The sequence below is a fragment of the Scatophagus argus genome, chromosome 19, assembly GCF_020382885.2.
Source record: "Scatophagus argus isolate fScaArg1 chromosome 19, fScaArg1.pri, whole genome shotgun sequence".
NCBI lineage: Eukaryota > Metazoa > Chordata > Actinopteri > Scatophagidae > Scatophagus > Scatophagus argus.
In genome coordinates, this window is record NC_058511.1 from 1,888,545 (window position 1) to 1,908,299 (window position 19,755).

Genomic DNA, 19,755 nt, shown 5'->3' on the forward strand with positions numbered 1-19,755 from the left:
CACCATGTGGCACAGCAGAGGCGAGCCACCTGTTCTTCTCTGGCACAGGAGATCATGGAGGGATGGAGGGGAGGGAGAGGGAGTGATGAAAAGATGACGGCAGGGGGAAATGACACGGGCGGGGGGGGGGGGACCAAAGTGAAGAGGAAGGGCGGAGGGCGTGATGAGTGGAGTGAGAGTGGAGGGGGGAGGAAGGAGGAGCGATTGAGGGATGGAGGGAGATGTAGTGAGAAATCAGATGGGGAAGGCGGCAGGGGGAGAAATAGGAAAGGAAGGATGGGAGGTTACAAAACAAGATGATAGAAAAGATGAAAGAGAGGAGGGGAGGAAGGAAATAGAAGGAAAAGATGGTAAAAGTCAAAAAACAGTGAGAGAGATGAAGAGAGGAGGCAGAGGATGGCAGGAGGATAAAATACGTTTATGTAAAAGGTGGGATGAGTCAGGAAAGAAAAGAGGTCAGAGGTGAAGAAGAGGAGAGGAGACACAATAATGGGATGAATAGAAAGAGATGATATGGAAAAAGAAAAAACAGAGGGATGTTGAAACAGGACGGAAAACGAGAGAAGGCGGAGAAAGCGTGGGGTGGAGGAGGTGATGCGGCCTAATTACAAACCCTCCTCCACCCTCTCTTGACCTTGTCCTCTCTCTATTCATCACTCCATCTCTCCTCCCATAAACATCCTGTCTTTCTCTGAATGGTTCTTCAGCTGATGGGCCTCCACGTCATCCTGCAGTCACAAGTGATTCTCCGGCTTAATGAAAAACCACCCTGAAAGTTCACAGCTCCTACAGTCAAATCTATGAATGAAAACTAAAAAATCAAAATGTTGAACATGTTTGCTTTAAAAGTGAGTCTCCAGCTAGACTGCATGTTGCTGAGCACTGTTAGCTTAGCATATTAGCAAATGTTGGCTAATGTGCAAAGCAAACACGGTGACCACGGCAGACATTGCAAGTATTACACATCAGTATGCATCAGCATCAGTATGTTCAGACTGTCACCGTTAGCCTGCTGATGTTAGCATTCAGAGCAAGGCCCTGCTGTGCTTAACTTCAGCCTCGACTGGAGACGATTCACGTGCGATCGGTTTGTACGAGTGTTTTTCTGAGCTTTAGCATCTTGTATAAAGGCGTCATCCAATCGCTGTGTGCACAACGGTGGATCTGTTAACTGTTTGTGCTTGTTTTTCTCATCACATTTTCGCCACAGCGGATCATCGGCTTCCACCTGACCGCGCTGTGCAAAGGCCTCGCGTCCGTAATGAGAAACTGGCTGAGCGAAGAAGTGGGATAAGTACAACGGTTTTTATTGTCCTGAATTTGACTAACACACGGTAAGACTCATAAACAAACATACAGTATAAACCACACACAGTTATGAGAGAACACACTGCTGTTCAAGCACACACACACACACTAAACACTGGACATACAGTCTGCTCACAGCATGCACAAACACTCACACTCACGACATGCACCGACCAATGTGATGTAAATACAGAAATATATACACTGAACCAGAATAAGGTTTCTTACATTCATAAACACACACGCATCCACACACACACACACACACAGCTCGTACAGGAAGTGTGCAGGTTGCAGAAGCAACAAAGCTGTCATTTGCATGAGGAACGATGCGGAAGCGAAACCAAAGCTCCTTACGGTACGGCACTGTACTCACCCTGACTCTCTCTCTCTCGCATAAATTCACACACAGCCGCAGACACGGGCACACACACACACACACACACACACACCACTACTTTCCATGCCATTTGAATGCACAAACAAAGAGACCAGTGGACTTCTGGTTACCTGAAGGAAATGGGAACCAAACTAACTGCTGTTGTCTCGGCAACAGTCATATCCCATAATGCTATTCAAATTCTGCCGCTCTGTTATCTCACTCGTTGGCCTGCGTGCGCACACACGTGCGCACACACACGCGCACACACCAGAATACTACACGTTTAGAGTGCATCTGTGTGTGTGTGAAGATGCTCACCCAAAGGCCATTCATTTGGACACAGCTGTTAGTCAGTACACATGATCATCATTCTGCCTTGTGTGCGCACAAGTGTGTGTGTGTGTGTGTGTGTGTGTGTGTGTGTGTGCGTGAAGAGCACAGCTTGCATCCGTTGAACCAAGCTGCGACCTCCATGGCAACAGAACATACACTTGCTCTCCCTGTTCACCTCCTGCCTTTTTTCTACTTTCTTTATTTGAACACACGCTACCACTGTGTGCGTGTGTGTGTGTGTGTGCGTGTGTGTGTGTGTGTGCATGCGTGCTTCCTGTCCACTTGTGTTTTTTTCATTTTCAGTGTACATAACAACTGATTACCATGACGCCCGCATCCATTTGATTCTCCATCTCTCAGTCTCCACCTCTCTCTTCCTTTTTGTTATTTCACTTCATTCCCTGGTATTTTGAGCTATTTTACTGTGATGTAGTGTCAGGATCTTGTTCTCTGTCTCCGTCTTGTTCTCATCTGGGTGTTTTGTCTTGTTTTGGCTGCTTAAGAAGCTGAAAACCTGAAGTTTCATGGCCATCACAGTCATCATGTCAGCAAGGAGATGATGCCCACCCCTCCAGTAGAGAGGAATCTGTGACACGGGGCAGAGAAGCTGCTCAAGACTTTATTTACACCATATGGACAAAAGTACTGGGTCAAACATCTTTATTATTTTTTTGAGGTGTGGTATGAGGCTGTTTTTCAGGGTTTGGACTTGTGAGAAATTTTTGTAAGGGGCATGACAAGAATGCAGATTCATATGGAAAAAAGTATCCAGACACTCCTCTTTATGGGCCCGTTTTGGGCTCAGCCCCTGACTTCCAGTGAAGGGAAATCTTAATGCTTCAGCACACCAAGACATTTTGGACAATGCTATGCTTCCAACTTTGTGGCAACAGTTTGTTGAAGGCCCTTTTCTATTCCAGCATGACTGTGCCCCAGTGCACAAAGCAAAGCTCCATAAAGACATGGTTGGATGAGTTTGGTGTGGAAGAACTTGACTGGCCCACACAGAGCCCTGACCTCAACCCCATCCAACACCTTTGGGATGAACTGGAACGGAGATTGTGAGCCAGGCCTTTTGGTCCAACATCAGTGTGTGACCTCACAAATGCTCTACTGCATGAATGGGCACAAATTCCCACAGAAAGAAGCTGTTAGAGCAGCAAAGGGGGAACCACCTCAAGTCTTAACTTTGTCCCAGTACTTCTGTCTATACTCTGTATATCAGTTTAAGCTTTAATTTGTTTTGTGCCTAAACTTAACCAGAGCTTAACCACAGGGTTGTCACAGGCCACAGACTCGCACAGACACACACACACACACACACACGGTCTCTGCATTTTACAGCATGTGCACAGTGTGCAGCAGCAGTGCAGCAGCAGTGACGCACATCCTGTGCATGTTGTCTGTTGTGTGACTGTGTGTGTTTCACAGAGATGACACTGTACCAACTACAAAACCCTTACTCGTGTGTGCTTTGAGGTGCAGATAGCAATCTATGCTTTACATGATCTATTTCTGTGCCCTGTCTGACACACACACACACAGACGTGGGTGATAACACACATGGAAAAGAAAATGATGTGAGAGCAAGACAGACAGAGAGACAGACAGGGAGACAGAGTGCGTCAGATGACTTAGTTCATCTCATACTCAATACAAAGCCGTCTGTTACACGGGAAGAGGAAGTGACACCCGCTGACACACTCACACACACACAAATACACAGACACACAATGTGCTGTTTCTTGTATTATCCGTTTTCGTAGGTATCACACGTCTAAGAAGCAAAGAAAGCAAAAAGGCCTGACTTGACTCTTTAGCATGCAACATCACTCCCAGTCTTCTTTAGAATACCTTCAACATGGCAGCCATTACACCCTGAATGTGTGCTCACTTGTGTGTCACCTTCTCTCAGTCTGTACCACCCCCCCTCCACCCAGCCCTTCGTCCTGCCACCAGCTCTGATATCATCATGACAATGTGAATCAAAATGCAACTCGTGTCCTTTGTGACCTGCTTCATACCTGATGATTACCGTGTGAGGATGGCGAGGCTTTCCTATTGCTGATTATTGGCAAGAGACTTAATTAGCGACGTCCCAATCGTAATGTAATAAAAAGATCTCCAGTAAAGCTCACTGCAAGTGAGAGGACAATGTGCAGGACGTCTCTCTTCGCTTGCGAGCAGATATTTCCTCCTCCTACGCACCTGCCTACCAGAAAGTGAAGGTGTGCATGAGCCTCAGCATGATTTAAATAGAAACTGAAGCTGATTCTATTGCTGGACTTCCTGCTGCCTGGAGAAGTTAATCTGCATTAGAGACCATAGCTGTTCACCAGTGTCAACATTTAACAGCTCATTTATTTCAATATTTTCTGACAGAACGAAGAAACCGAACCACCAGAGGCAGGAAGCAACATTTCAGCTGAATCTCTCGTTTAACTGTAGCGTCTAATTTCAAACTGATCATCGTCGAATTCTCCTGCATTTCTTCATGACACAGAGAGAGATTACAAGATGCAAAATCAAGCATTTCTCCTCATGAAGTCAACTTGTGTCATTAAAACGAGGAGCTTTTGTTTTTGTTAATGCAATCATGGCGTGACAAGAAACTGGGGGATTTGTTTGTAAGTTTCTGTCTTTTCTTCTTGGAGTGGAGTCAAAATGTTGGCAGCACAGAAGCTTTACATGACGGCAGGCAACAGGACCATGAAAGTGAGCTCTTTTTTTCCCATTTGCACTCCCAGCCGAGGTCGCACCTCTGTTACCGAAGCTGGACGGTTGCCCCGGCAACCAGCCAGGAGAAAACATCGACGGTAATTCTGGTTAAATGAATACAGCTCAACTCTCTCTTCTTGTGTTAGCGTCTGTTCCTCTGCGCGAGCCTCTCTGCCTCTCATGACAAAAGGATCAGCCATTTTAACTCATATTGATGGTTATTATTACAAAGACAGTCTTTGTCCACCATTTTCTCCGGACAGGAGTTTCTTATCATCAGCTTGTTTTTGTCTGCTTTCACATTACCTACATATATTTCAATAAATAAATAGAAATTCGACCAAATTTCACTCACAGTTTAAATGTTTTACTTCTACTATTGGATTTTCTAAAACATCGGCAAAAATAATATCAACTTGCCATTATTAACCCTTTTCTTTGCTCCTGAATCTTTTTCACAAATGTGCATCTACAAGTGTCATCCTCAACAACTCACGTTTTGTGTATCAGCTGTCAGCTCTGTCTGTCTGTGTTATAACTGCTTGTGTTTGACAGCAAACCATAACCACCACACACAAGCAAGTCAACGGCATTGTGGATCCCACCTGGTGTATCTGTGTGGCCTCTGGTCCAGTTTAGCAAGTCCACAATCTGGTGACAGCCCCTGGAAGAGGAAGAGAGACAGATAAAGACATGTGGCTTTTGTGTGAACCCATCACACTCTACACTGGACACATGAGGACACAACATGGCTTCCTCTGGGACTGGAGTCATGCTGAGTTCTGGCGTATCGCAAAATGCAGCACAGCACCAGTGTACATTTAAAGCAGTATATCATACTTTGATCATGGTTTCTATTCATCTTTTTGACAGTTAGCTTAGCTTAGTTTAGCAGAAAAACAACCTTTTCCCGTTTCAACATTTTCAACAGTCCCCTCATGCACAGACGAGCTCCATGAAGAAATGGTTTCCCTGACACCTTCCGGATGAACCGGAATGGCCACTGTGACCTCATCGGTCCACATCAGCGTGGGACCACATTGATGCTCTAAATGGGAGCAAATCCCTGATTCTCAAAGGTTCAACATCAACTATCACACAGAGAGTGTGTCCACATACTTCTGGCCATGTTGTTAAAAATAAAAGCATAGATTGTGAACATATTCTTCAAACCTTTAAGGGCCAAACGGTTGTGAGACTCTCGCAGCATGTTAACATGGATGCCGTGTTTAAATGTATGTCAGGAAAATAAAAAACAGCGCTGAGTTTTTTGTGAAATTTCCCCGACAAAAGAAGTGACACAGCTGATCCGGTGGTTTTTAATCTAAAATTTCCAAAAACACTCCAAAGTCTCTGTTGTCTTCTTGGCGGATTCTGAGCGTTTGACACTGACATTTCAAACCCTTCAGTAAATCCAACAATAAGCAAATAAAAACACACGACGCTGAAGTCTTGGAGCTTCAGATCACTCGTGTCATCCGTCTGTCATCTTCATTTTCTTTTACTCTTTTTTTGTCACATCTGTGTTTTTTTTTTTAACCTGTTAGGGTCTATGTTCCATCTCACCCGCTGAGATTGGATTTCTTTTCAACCGCTGATATTTTGTGAAGTGTTCTTATCTTTTGTATGGATATGCAAATGACTTAGCCTGAACGTACAGCAGTGTGTGCCTGCTGGGCAGCAGAAACAGGAACGTTAGGTGGTCCAACAGACATACTTCTTCAAGATTTATTGTTGCTCTTTCTACTGATTTACGGTGAAAATACTCCAGGGACAGCTCAGAAAACGGTCTTACAAATACAAAAAGTGAAGACAAAATCGCAAAAGATATCGCCAATATGTCAGAGTCCCTTAAAATAATCCATTTTGGAGGTTTTGTCACGCAGCTGGTATTTTTATAATTCAAAGTTTCTGAAAAGATCCAAGATAAATATTGATATTTACCTATTTATTTGAATTCAAATGCCAAAAATAAAGCCATATTGGGACTAAGGAGGGAAAAAGCCCCCGTTTTATTTTGAAACCTGCTTCACGTGCGTCACTTAGATTTACTACATTTCCCAACATGCCACTGGACACCCCCCCGTAAAAAACGGCCAAGCTCAGGGCTTTACACGTACGTAGACACGAGGCGTGAGTGACTGTAGGCACGAAAGTGAGATTTTCCCACTGAGAGAAAGTGAGTTTCACACTTCAGCAATTTGAAGCCGTGGTAACGTATCCTCATCCTGCTTTCATTTCTGTGGGCGCCAAAGTGTGCATCATGTTCCCCAGATGACTGTTAAAAGTCGCTGCACATTAGCGGTGACTGAAGCGTTTCTTTAATGACACGGCGCTGACGCTACTGGGAATGTGATGTCATGTCAGCAGTTGTACAGTAATTCATAAGAAAAACTCCTTATCTGTGCATGCAAACGAGAAGGTTCCTCCTCCTCCTGCTGCTGCTGCTTCACAGGTCAAGTTTTCCCATCGCATGTTTGCAGTGCTGCTGTTTGTCAGCACTGTGAGAGAGGCTTCTTAAAGAATCTATTTAGCTGAAGAATGAGGAGAATTCATCCTTTAATCCCTCCGTTTATCACAAACATTCAACGTCGTCTGCAGATAGATGGTCTTCGCCGAACAGGAAGAGAAAACTTACAATCTGAGAAGTAACTACAGCTGCTGGAGCGAAATGGTCAATATTTGCCTCTGAGATGCAGTGGAGCAGAAGTACAAATTTACATAAAATGGAAATATTCATGTGAAGTGAGTTTGTTTGAGTTTTCGAGTGAGTTTATTCAAATGTATTGAATCTAGGTTCATTAAAGCTGAGAGAAGGCAGACGTCTGGATAGCCAACATGTCCAGAACTGTGTGACTCACGGCAAAACGTTCTGGATGGATAAACAGCACTGCAGGGAAGAGGTGAACTGTAAAGTAAAATGAGTTCCACCACATGTGCTGTACGGTCCATTCATACAGGAGACGTTCAGCGAAAGGAGAACCGAATGTTGGTTGTGTCAGCTGGGACTTTCTGATTACAAAACACTGATTTAGTTCCACGGTCTGATGCATAAATGCATGAAGTGAGACTAATTACAAGCTGTTGAGAAAGTAGGCCAGTTTGGGTAAAGGTGTCCCTGTTCCTCCATCATCTGCCCGTCCATTTAAATGGCCAAAAACACGCACACACGCAGAGTTTCATACTTTTGGCTGGTGTGCAGTGTGCAGCTACAGATGTGTGACTCGGCAGTAAGGTGATCACCGATTGGCTGAGAGACTATATGTATATACACATATAACCTCATCTGGCTGTTGTGGGGGGCAAGAGAGGGAGTTTCCTTCTGCACAGCTGAGGAACACACACACACACACACACACACACATACACGCATACACACACACACACACACACACACACACACGCAAAGTCCCTCAAGTGAAAATTGTGTCAACAGCTGACAGAACAGACACACTCCTCCGTCTGGTGCAGCATGGAGATCTCTCCTCTCCTCTCCTCTCCTCTCCTCTCCTCTCTTCTCTTCTCTTCTCCTCTCCTCTCCTCTCCTCTCCTCTCCTCTCCTCTCCTCTTATTTCCTACCCTCTTGTTGTCTCTCCTCTCTCATGTCCTCTCTTCTCCACTTGTTGCCTCCTCCCTTTTTCTCTGCTCACCTCTCCTCCTCCTCTGCTTTCCTTTCCTCGTCTCATTTCTTCCTCACTGTTTGTTTTCTCTCCTCTCCATCTCCTCGTTTCTTTCCTCATCTCTTTCATCCCCTTTTCGTCTTCCTTCTGCTCTCTTCTCTTTGCTTCCTTCCTCCTCTCTCTTTTCCACTTGTCACCTCGTCCCTTTCCTCATCTTCCTCCCTCCCTCTTCTCCCTCCCTCTCCTACTGTTGGTGCATGCTGTATATTCAACCACAGAAGAATTTATCAGGATAAGCCAGTCAGTGTAAGTGTATGTGTGTGTGTGTGTGTGTGTGTGTCTTAATAATTCAGCCGATGCTGTCAGGACCTCGGTCACCGGAGTGCTCTCAGGTTCCTCCACAGCTCTCAGGTGATCACACACACACACACTCAGGTGAAACGGTGCAGCTGCAGTCAAAAGTGTCACATGTGAGATAAAAGGTGGATCAGTTTGTTGCTAGCGTCAAATCCTCTGTTAAAGCTCGTCGCTCTCTGGAGGAAGTCCGATCACTTCGGTGTTTCTGTGCAGCAGGTGCGATTTGTTAGTCATAATCCACTTTCAGGTGTCTGATGTGTTACAACAACAGATGAGTCGAGCCACAGAATCCCACAGAACAAAATGGAACAACGTTTGCTTTGCCAGATCTGTTATTCAAATCACCAAACCAGCAGTTTAAAGGGTAAAAGTATACCCGATAGCTCAAACACACACCTGACGTACTTCACTTTTGACAAAATCACCTTAAAACTACTGCTTTTTTTGTTCTTTCATTTATAATTGATTTAGTTGATAAAACATCAAAGATATCAAGCTAGTGGATGAGAACTGTGTCTTTAAATGACTTTTGTTTGACTAACAATAAAAACATCCTAATGTCTTCAAGTTAAAATGATACGGAGAGAGAAAGCAAACAAATAAATTTTGCTTATAAATTTAATTTGATCATAGTCACAAGTAAACGCTTGGATGAAGATGTTTCTCTGAACAGTCGATGAGCAGACGATGGTGTTGATGTTACAGGTTTTACAAACACTCCACCTCAGGATGTTCACCAGCAGTGCGTGTGTGTGTGTGTGTGTGTGTGTATGTGTGTGTGTGTGTGTGTGCGTGTGTGTGCTGGCAGCCAAATTCTTCAACCAAGCAAAGTTATCACATCTGCATCAAGCTAACTGATTCTCAGCCTGCAGCAGGACAGACAGACAGACAGATGGACAGACAGACAGGAGGAGAAGCAGACAGCTGAAAGGAGCAACACACACGGAGAGTCAAACAAATTTAAAAGTGAGTGCGCAGATAAAGACAGAGTTAGCTCTCAAAATGAATCCTAATAAAAATCAAAACAGACTGCTGCAGGAAGTGGACATCAAGTCCACGTGAATCTGGACAAACGTGAATCTGATTAATCAAGAGCAGATGTGTTGTGATGCTGCAAACGGAGGAGGCCTTTCACGATCGACACCACCTTCAAACGGAGACACGACCGCCCGTTCACGCCTGACAACTGATACAACAAACCAGCACACCTTCCACAGAGGAAGGCTGTCAGACACGACTGAAAGCACCTGAAAAGTCAGCAGGTGCTTCCTGAGTTAAGGTTTTAGTGAACGTCACGTAATGTGAGATGAGGATGTTACGACGCTTACCGAAACGACGACGCTGCCACTTCCCTCTGCGCCATTTACAACTATCATCCTGTCGCTTAGTGGATCCCAACCTAAACATTAAGCAGCAGCTCAGCTGAAAAGCGACTCTTCTTCAGGTCTCAGATGCTCTGAGATAAAACTGTCACGTTCAACAAGTAAAGAACAAAAATTAGAGAAAAGTCTGATAAAGAAGCAATTTTATGTTTCGAGTCTCAAGGTCGGAAACTTCTGACTGCACGGCCTGTTTGAGCTCTTTTTCACTCTGTATAAAATGCACGAGCGCAGAACTGAGGCGGCATTTGGCCGACGCCGTTTGGTTCAGCGTAGAACAGCAAAGGCGGCGTGATGTCGGGTCTCGGTCGCAGCAGTACAGGAGCACCTCTGTGTGAACACGTCTGAGTCTGTCACGTCTTTACGGTGCTTTAAGCTCTTCCTCTTTTCCCTCTCCTCCTTTTCTCATCCGTGAACGTTTGCGTTCCTCTCACAAGAATCAACCTGCAGCACAACGTGAGGCCTGCGCGGTGCAGCTGTGGTCGCCGTCATGGCGCAGAATCCAGGACTGCTCGATCTGTGCTCAAATAACCTGAGTAATTGTTTCGCCCTACTGGATTCTGCTGTCCAGTTGCAGTATGTATGTGTACTACTAACCTCTCTCTCACACACACACACACACTGAGTTCCCACAGGGCCTAAGCAATAAATTAATTGAATGTTTAGTGCTGAAAAGCAACTCACACCTCATGCATGTTCTCTGTGTGCCTGTGCACCCTGGTAACTAGTGTGTGTGTGTGTGCACGCTCGCTCCTACGCAGGAGCCTACACTCCGATGGCCATCTGAGGTGGCAGTGGGACAGATGGTACGTAGGTCGGTCTTTCCCCGTGCACACACTCACTGTAAGCATCTCTACAGACTCAGAGCCCCACGAACGCCACAGACACATTCAGGACGTGTTTCTCTGACTGCTCTTCTTTCGCTGCTCCGGTAAACAGCAACAAAGCATTCATCAATTTCTCCTCAGTCCTGTGGTTTCCATCGACATTCGGCTTCCATTTTCCTTAATTGCTCTGCAGCACACAAGGCTTTGGGTTGTTTCTAAAAATAGCATCTTTACAGTGTCAATCTGGGTTTAAAATTAGCTGCTTTCCCTGCCAACAAAGACAAAGTGACAACACAGTTTGAAAATAAGCCTGAACACCTTTTGATTTGAAGTATTTACTGCATGGCTCTGTGCATGCCGATGCCTGATCTGTATTAGTCCTGACTGTTAATGTGCCTTTTAATTGTGCTTCCTGTGACACGTTAAACATCAGAGAAACGCTGTTGTTTGTCCCTCAGCTGCTAAAAGCAGCTCAGACCCGTCCGACTGCTGTCCCGCTGCAGTGTCCTGCAGCACACTGTGGTGTTTGACCCTGACCTTTGACCTCTGACCTCAGTGTGGACGGGTGGAGGGCCTCCCCGCAGGCAGGAGGAGCGGATCACAGGATTATGACGCGCAATAACACACGACGTGCTGATACGACGAGGCTGTAAATCTCTTCTCTGGAAGCGCTGCGGGAAAAAAGGGACTGAAATATTTTCCAGCACAAGAGTATCAGCAGGCTTGTTAAAGAGGGAGCGAGAGAGAGAGCAGGGCCGGGCCGTGCGTCGGAGTCTCCCCGGCCGAGGCCCCTCTCTAGACGGCAACACGTCATGGAACATTCCCGGAACCAGCCAGCGCACCACCCACCATTTCTCTCTCACCGTCTCTCTCTCTCTCTGATACACACGCACGAACAGAGGAAACAAACGATGAGCATATGAGATAAAGTCGCTCCCCTTTTTCTTGTTTTTGGGGAAACGAACTCCTGCCTCTGACACAGTTTGAATCCTTTGGAGAAATGTGACTCGACAGCCGCTCACGCTGTAGCGACAAGTCCGCGACACCCTGATCACACTGTACAGCGGCAACAAGGAAATACCACAGGGAGTGCGCTAAGGTCACAGCTTAAGCCCACTTCTGAACGCTCCACAAGCACCAGACATTTACTGGAGGAACATTAAAGGGCTCTGCAGCTGAATTTCTATGAGTCAAACCGCCCAGGTGCGGGCAGGGCTGCTTTGTTGCCACACGGCGCATATATGCAGAAAATCGACCTTCCAGACGCAAAATCGCACCATCACACCTATCCAAGCTTCCACTTTCACAGCTTCATATCCACCAACACTCCCCCTCCCGCTCGTTCTGCCCCTCTCTCTCCCCCCGGCCTTGCAGCCAGCCCGGCCGTGCAGGCTACTGCAAATTCCTCAGGATATTACGCAACCCGGGTAATCTGCATGCAATGCAATGCGTGCCCGGGGTATTCCCCCTGCATAGCCTTGCCCTTATAAGCTAAACAAAAGATCAAGTGCCGTGAAAACAGCCCTTTACGTCCGTCATGGCGCAGAAAACCCCGCTGTCACTGTGATATGTGAGAGAATGTGTCCGGTTTTTCCTCCCCGCGCTTACCTTCTGTCTGCGCTCCAGCTGCGCGTCTCCGTCTCCGTGCGAAAATGACAACAAGCAACCCCGGTGACAGGAGATCCGATTCCGGGCGGACTTGACACCTCGCTGTTTGCCCGTTAGAAACAGCCAAGAGACGGTTGTTAGAAATCCACAACAGTCGAGGTTGGAGCGGTGAAAACGTCGCGGCGAGGCGGCCGACGGAGGAAAAGTTACGCGTACAAATGGAAGGAATCCTTTCCGACCGGATCTCTGCTGTCGGAGCTCCACTACTGCAGTCAGAAAGACAGTAAATGTGTGCGTCTGACTGTGTTGTGAGTGTGTATGTGTGCGTGTCTGAGGGTGAAATCAGGAGACACATACACACACGCACACACACACTCATACGCACACGGGGGTTATTCCAAACGCCACTTCCCAGAATAGCAGCATAGAGGAGAGAGAGAGAGAGAGTGAGAGAGAGACAGAGAGAGAGAGAGAGAGCGGGAGGGCGTGTGTATGTGCGTGTCTGCCTGTATGTGTGAATATATGTGTGTGTCTCTGTATGTGTGTCTCTGTGTGTTTGTGTGTGCGCTCGTGTGACGTCGTCGGATCCCCCAGCGCGCAACCAGGGCAGAGGGAGGGGAGGGGAGGAGGAGCAGTGGCCGAGGAGGAGGCTCTGTCTGCCGGCGCAGAGAGAGCAGGATTCCCCGGTCACCTCTGGAGCGACCTGTCTGTCTGTCTGTCTGTCTGTCTGCCGTCTCTGCAGACTGCAAATGCACACACACGCATGGTATGCAGCACAACATGATCATATATATAAGCTTCTTAAATATATTTATACTCATAAATAAATATTACTAACACAAATGTCGCTTCTAATACGAGTGGGCTACTGCTATTCTAAAGCTAACAGTCTTCAGCACCATCATCAGATACAAAATGATTAATCTTTTAACCCCCCCCCCAAACGATTTATCTTCATGATAAAATTCATTTGGACTTTTCAAGATTTCATCACACTGTTTGACTGCCAGACTGCTTTGAAGGGGAAAACTCGTGCAGACAAAGCTGCTGCTGAGCCTCCACTGACTCCTCTTCCTCTCATCTTCTCCCCGTGTTTTCTCTGTGTTGCTCTGATTTAAAGGATTAAGTTAGGAATTTTCAATTTTTATGCACAAAACCTGTGACTTCCTGCATGTCCTCTGGTGAAACTGATCCCGGCTGCTGGTTGCTAATGCTGCTTTCACTCTGGACAAGCAAAAAACAAAAGCATAGTGCTTCGGTTTAAACTGCTTTCTGGAGTCTGTTTGGAGGACGAACTGCACACATCAAAGTGTAGACAAGTTTGCCACAAATAGTGAATCCTTTGCGCACACACTACAGGGGAACAATGGGTATCGATTCCCACAAAGTCGTCTGTGAAATGAGCCATTTGCCTATTGTTAGCAGGTTTATCCACTTTTAAAAAACCCTCATATATGCACTTTACACTTCTGGTGTGACACAGAAGATGGTATGTGGTAAGCTAAGCTAACAGTGTCTGCCGTACACTTTATGTGCAGACTTAAGTGGCATCAAAGCAAATTAAATATGTCTCCGTGGAATTTATTTATTTATCCAAACAGGCAGTGGTTGCATCTTTCTGAAGCCAGTAGTGTATGTAGAATAAGATGCCATCTTGTTCACCATTTTTCAGGATTTAAGATGAATCCTCAGCATTCAGACAACAAACCCGCAGCAGCTCTCAGTCCTTTCATCTGTAAAACACATTTGGGCATACAGAGAAGCTCATTTAGGCTGCCCTCCTGCTAATAAATTAAATCAGGCTTGATAAGGCCCCTTTTTTCCTCCTTTGGGCAGGTTCAGATGCAGCTGCCCCTTTGTGCTAATAAACTACATTAGCTTTTGTAAGCGCCTTTTAGCAACAGGTGGCAGGTTTGATAAATGACTCGAGACAAAGCATCCTGTACGTGAAGCTTCACAGGTTTGATTATTCTGACGGACTGGAGCGTCAGCCAAAGACCTGAAATCTGAAATGCAGTGTGCAGGCTCTCATAAAACCATAACACACAATAAACCAGGCAGACTTTGGCAGAGCCCTCAGATGTCGGGTTCTCCGAATAGCTCTCGTCGTACCTGGGAACAGATAATGACACATAATGGTCTGATAAATGTCTCTGGCCATTCTTAGCACCATGAGTTATCTGAGATGAGAGCAAATGAGAAGGAGGAAAAGATCCATCGCTGAGTTTCCACTGATACCTCAGGTTTTATATGTGGCATTCGTCCTTTACTTGGGTGGTCACTGTGATTGGAGGCAGAACAACGATGGGGTGTCCATGTGGTTAAGATGGACACCAAATGACCAAGTTGTTTCTGGTTTGGCCCATTTTTGCATGTAATTCCACTCCCTCTTCTTGTATTTCTTGTCTATCTGTACAGCTGTATTTTAAAAAAGGAGTTAAAAAGCATCAAAAGAATTGGGAGCAAAATGCAGCTAAACATCCTGGGCAAGTTTCCAACCTCATCACCCGAGCTAACAGAGCCACATCAAGCAGGTAGTTATTTCTTCTCGATTCCTTCATGTTCATTCCAAGGAGTTCAAGGAGTGGTGTGTGTCTGCAGGGTGTGAATCCCACCTTCTGCTAACAGTTCTGAAGCTGGTTAATCTGCCGGTTTCTCTAGGATTCCAGCTCTTAAACACTGCAGCCTGTCAGTGCTGTCCCAGCAGTCAGAGCTGCACACACCACTGGGTTAGGATGAACAGCTGGCTCAGCAGGCACGTTGTCAAGAAACTTTAATCATTCATAAGAGTAAATATCTGAATTTGTCCTGTGAAGAAGTGGATATTGGACTCATCCAGCATGTTTTTCTGCTTCCTGGTTTGCCTCCCAGTGCAGCAATGTTTCCTGCTGGGCACATATATTTCACACTGGGATGATGAAGTCTCATTTCTGGGCTCTAGAAATGTGTTGCAAATATAAAGGTTTACTCTTTCAAACTGGAGCTCCATGGAGAAACTGCTTGTAGGGCTACAGAAGATTTGTTGCAATACTGCAAGCGTCCACTGGGACAAATGGACAGGAAGGCTGAGCAGTTTCACCATTTCCATCTGTCCTAACACATCACTGAGTTGATACTTCATTCCTAATCCTGTCCACAAACTTCTGACTGGCCTGTTAGCTTCTGCAACTGGACTGAAAAAGCCACAGATCAGAACAATAACAGGAAATTCAGTGGTTTGACACCAGGAGATCAATCGCCAACGCCAATCTTGAATTTCCCTCAGGATCAATGAAGTATTTATTTATCTATCTAATGTTTGTTACTGTTTCTATTAATTGAACTTTTGAACATGCTGAAAGATTTTGCAGATTTCATTAGATACATTGTTATTATATGAGACAGACAGATAGATAGATAGATAGATAGATAGATAGATAGATAGATAGATAGATAGATAGATAGATAGAGTGCTCAGTGACTCTCAGGGAAAGTCTTAGCCCTGAGGCCTGCTTAGAGTTATGTGTGTGTGTGTGTGTCCGTGCATGCGTGCGTGCATGCTGGCCAGTGATAAGTGGATTAACGTCTGCCATTTCCCATAAGAGGCTCATCGGGATGTGACCTCATCACCGGTGACCCCGGAGTCCCCATGGCGACGCCGTGGCAACACAGCACCATGGCGACAGAGAGCTGCAGCAGCTTCTGATGCGGCAATTTGCATCCACTTTTCATACGAAGCCCAGGAGGTGTAAAGTGTGAGCAGTCTGAAGCCCTGCAGGAGGACTCTTTTAGCTCTGTACTGTATAAGCGTGTGGGTTTGATTCAACAAACTGTACATCCATTAACAAAAACCCCCTGAATGCCAGCAGTCAAACTCTGAAAAGTAACTTTGCCTCCAACAACAGACGTAGTTTGCCAGTGGATGTCTTGAGATGACTCATTACTTTAATAATCTGCTCTGCAGCTGTCGTTTTGCTGAAGTAGGTGTGATTTTTTCTCATGTGCCATTTCTATGAAAACTCCATCCCTGTGGTTCCAGGATGTTATGAGTACTGAAGTGTGTCTTTGGTTGGATAGGATAAAAATGACTGCAGCAGAAAAACACTATGACATACTGATACTGAAACATTAGTCAATAATGATAACACAATCAAAAAAATAAGGAGTATTATGGCTGTGAAATACTAGAACTAACTAAGAAGAATAAAAACATCAATATCACATATGTTCCTTGAATTAGCTGAGGTCAAAGAGATCAAAACAATTTGTTGTACCAGCCTGTAAAAATTTCAGCTGTAAAGTCGTGCATTTTAACATGCTGGTCTATGGGGATTGGCTTCTTTTTGGAGCCAGCCTCAAGTGGCCATCAAGGAACGGCGGTGTTTGGCTTCACTTCTCAGCCCTGCAGGTTGCCACTTGGACACAACACGAAAGAGGTGCTTTTTTGATAGATTTTGGATTGTCTTTCTCTTTAAAGCTTCAGGATCAGATTTCTGGACACTGGGGGACTCTGGGTTTGGTCTCCATCAAAATATCTGGCTCTTTAGCTGCTACATGGTCCCCTCTCCTCACTAGCTGGTCTCTAATTGTGTGTGTCTGCTGTTCTGATGCTGGGCAGGTTGCGTTCAGTGGATTTATCAGAGCTTGTTTGGTGCCTGCAGCAGCTGGAAACAGAATTACTGCGAGCAGCGAGAGCGAGTCATGCAGGCTGATGGTGTGAAAAGCTTCACAAAGCTTCAGAGTGGGTGAATTCTCTGTGGGTTCATCACTTCACATTACATCGACTCATTTGATTAAAGATAAAACAAGAAATATTGAGTGCAGATTTGGAAAGACTGACCTCATTGCGCAGATGACTCAAACATAATGCTAATTGTGTACAGCTACTCAGCATCAGCATGCGCAGAGCTGTCAGTGACGCCGAGATCATTCCGGTGCCAGTCCTCGCAATCGCCCGAGTATCGGCTAAAGTAACGAGCGCGGCCACAATCCCAGGAAGTGAGTCATGTGTGGCACTTTAATGGCTGAAGTCCCGGCCTGAAACTCTAAAGTCTCTCTATTCATTGATTGCATTCACCATGCAGTTTAAAGAAAAACAACCGTGAACGAGGAACCTGCTGAGTAGTTACGGGAAAGCTGTGAATAATCCATTACATCAGAGAGATGGACACACACACACACACACACACACACACACACACACACAGAAACACAAACAAGCAGTCGCTGCCTCAGGCTCTTGTCCCGGAGTCGAACTGTAACGCTCTGCAAGACAAAGCACCTCTGTGACAGCTGACTGATTACTAATGCTTACTCACACACTCTCACAAGTACACGCGTGCGCACACACACACACACACACACACACACACCAGGACCGCTCCCCTTGTCACCACACCCAGCTAACCGCAGATTGACAGTGAGTGAGTTGTGCGGGCCTGACACACACTTTTTCTTCTGCGAGCACACACACATCAGCTTTGTGTGTCTTTCCACCTTCTTTTGTTCGATTCTCCTCATGCCAACACATTAATCCTCGTCAGCGTGGCTTTCCCCCTCACTGGGGCGCACACACATGCACACATGTACACACTGTCATCACGGTGCTGAGGTATTGCCCTAATGTTATGTAACAGCTCAGAGGGTAAAGGTCAAACTACCTGAGAGATAACAGTTGAAAGGGAGTAACACACACACACACACACACACACACACAAACACATGATGACTATCAACCTCACACCCCACCTGCTGTTTGGGGCTAAAGAGTGCCCCTTACTGGCCAGCACCAGTACTGAGCCTCAAAACCTTCATTAGAGTCTTCATTACAAACCCATTAATTTGCTTAATTTGCAAAGATTTCAAATAATTAATCTTAAGAAATGACTGAAATTTAATGTGAAGAATATAAGTAATGACATTAAGCCTTTGTATTTTAACCTATTATCAGTGCTTCAGTATGAACTTCTTGTACTGCCTGCCTGTCATATGCTGCAGCTACACCCAAATAAGCAACAAAAACACAAAATTTCTCACCCACCAGCCGTTAGGTTTGGGTTTCATTGTGACACACAATAAAGTAAAAGAGGCATGGAATTTAACTCGCAGTGAGACGATAGAAGCATTTAACACCGTTATGAAAAACTCAGCATCATTTCCAGAAACGTGTCCCTGTTACTTTGGATGTTCACTGTGAACAGTTTTTATGCTTTTTATAGAAGAAATAGTCCCTGCAAAAATGATTTCCAGTGGAGATACACTGCACTAATTCAATTCAGCTTACCTTCACTGTACGCGTTTGAAAAATGTGTGTTGTGTGTGTGACCTTTTTAAATCCTCCTGCAGGTAATCTGCAGACTAACAGTAAAACCCACAGAATATGAGATTGGGTCAGCATGTCCTGGCTTCCAAACATACAAAATAAACTGAACTTTGCAAAACTAGACTTTTCATATGATGTAATGAAACAATAAAAATACTGTGATTACCACACTTTAGCTCAAATAAACTTTAGGAATCAACAGATGCAAAGTGAGTCACTTGGTGACTTGACTTAATTGGCCTTGTCTGATATTTTGGTGTTAATTAACTTCAGTGATGCCGTTAAATTTACTCTGAAGCTTTGTTCTGTATTTTTCCTGCACAGAAACAAGAAAGCTAACAATGCACAATACATTCACTCTGTCTCACTTTTTCTTGCTGTCTCTCTGTCAGTTTCCACAGTGGAACATTTTGGAGAATGAAGGAGGAAGACAAGGAGGAGGAGGAGGAGGAGGAAGAAGGAAAGAGGAAACACGTTGCTGCCAACTCTTCAGAGACTTCAGAGAGCTGGCACAGTGTGTGTGTGTTGCTCTATGAAGTGGGAAACTGGCGTCCTGGCTGCACAGGGAGGCTTATTTCCACATTGGGAAACTTTTCACACACACACACACACACACACACACACACACACACACACACACACACACCCAGCGTCTTATCCAGGATTCTCATGGATCTACAAGGGTCAAAAAATTCCGTCCAATCATTCTGGCATTTTCCACACAACTCTTCCAAACCCCAAACAAGCTGCATTAAGATCTTTCTCCCACAACAACCAGGTTACTGGTTTGAATCTCCCAATCTGAACGGGAATCTGTTTCCACTCAACAAGGGAGGTGCCCTTAAGCCAGGCACTCAATCCCTTAAACATCTCCAGTACGGCCGCTCACTGGCCCAATGAATATCTCCTGCCTTCTGGCCTG

At 45.4% G+C, this 19,755-nt stretch overlaps 1 protein-coding gene across 3 annotated transcripts in view; it reads right to left on the reverse strand.

Moving 5' to 3' along the window:
• Nucleotides 1–19,755, reverse strand: part of hivep2a (HIVEP zinc finger 2a) — a 95,712-nt gene that overhangs the window by 72,625 nt on the left and 3,332 nt on the right. For 2 of the 3 annotated variants that reach the window (XM_046373019.1, XM_046373018.1), the window contains exon 2: nucleotides 5,347–5,405. The gene's annotated coding sequence lies outside the window, so the exon portion shown is untranslated. Of the gene's footprint in view, nucleotides 1–5,346; nucleotides 5,406–12,532; nucleotides 12,990–19,755 lie in introns of those variants that run through there. The other variant, XM_046373016.1, reaches the window with a different exon arrangement.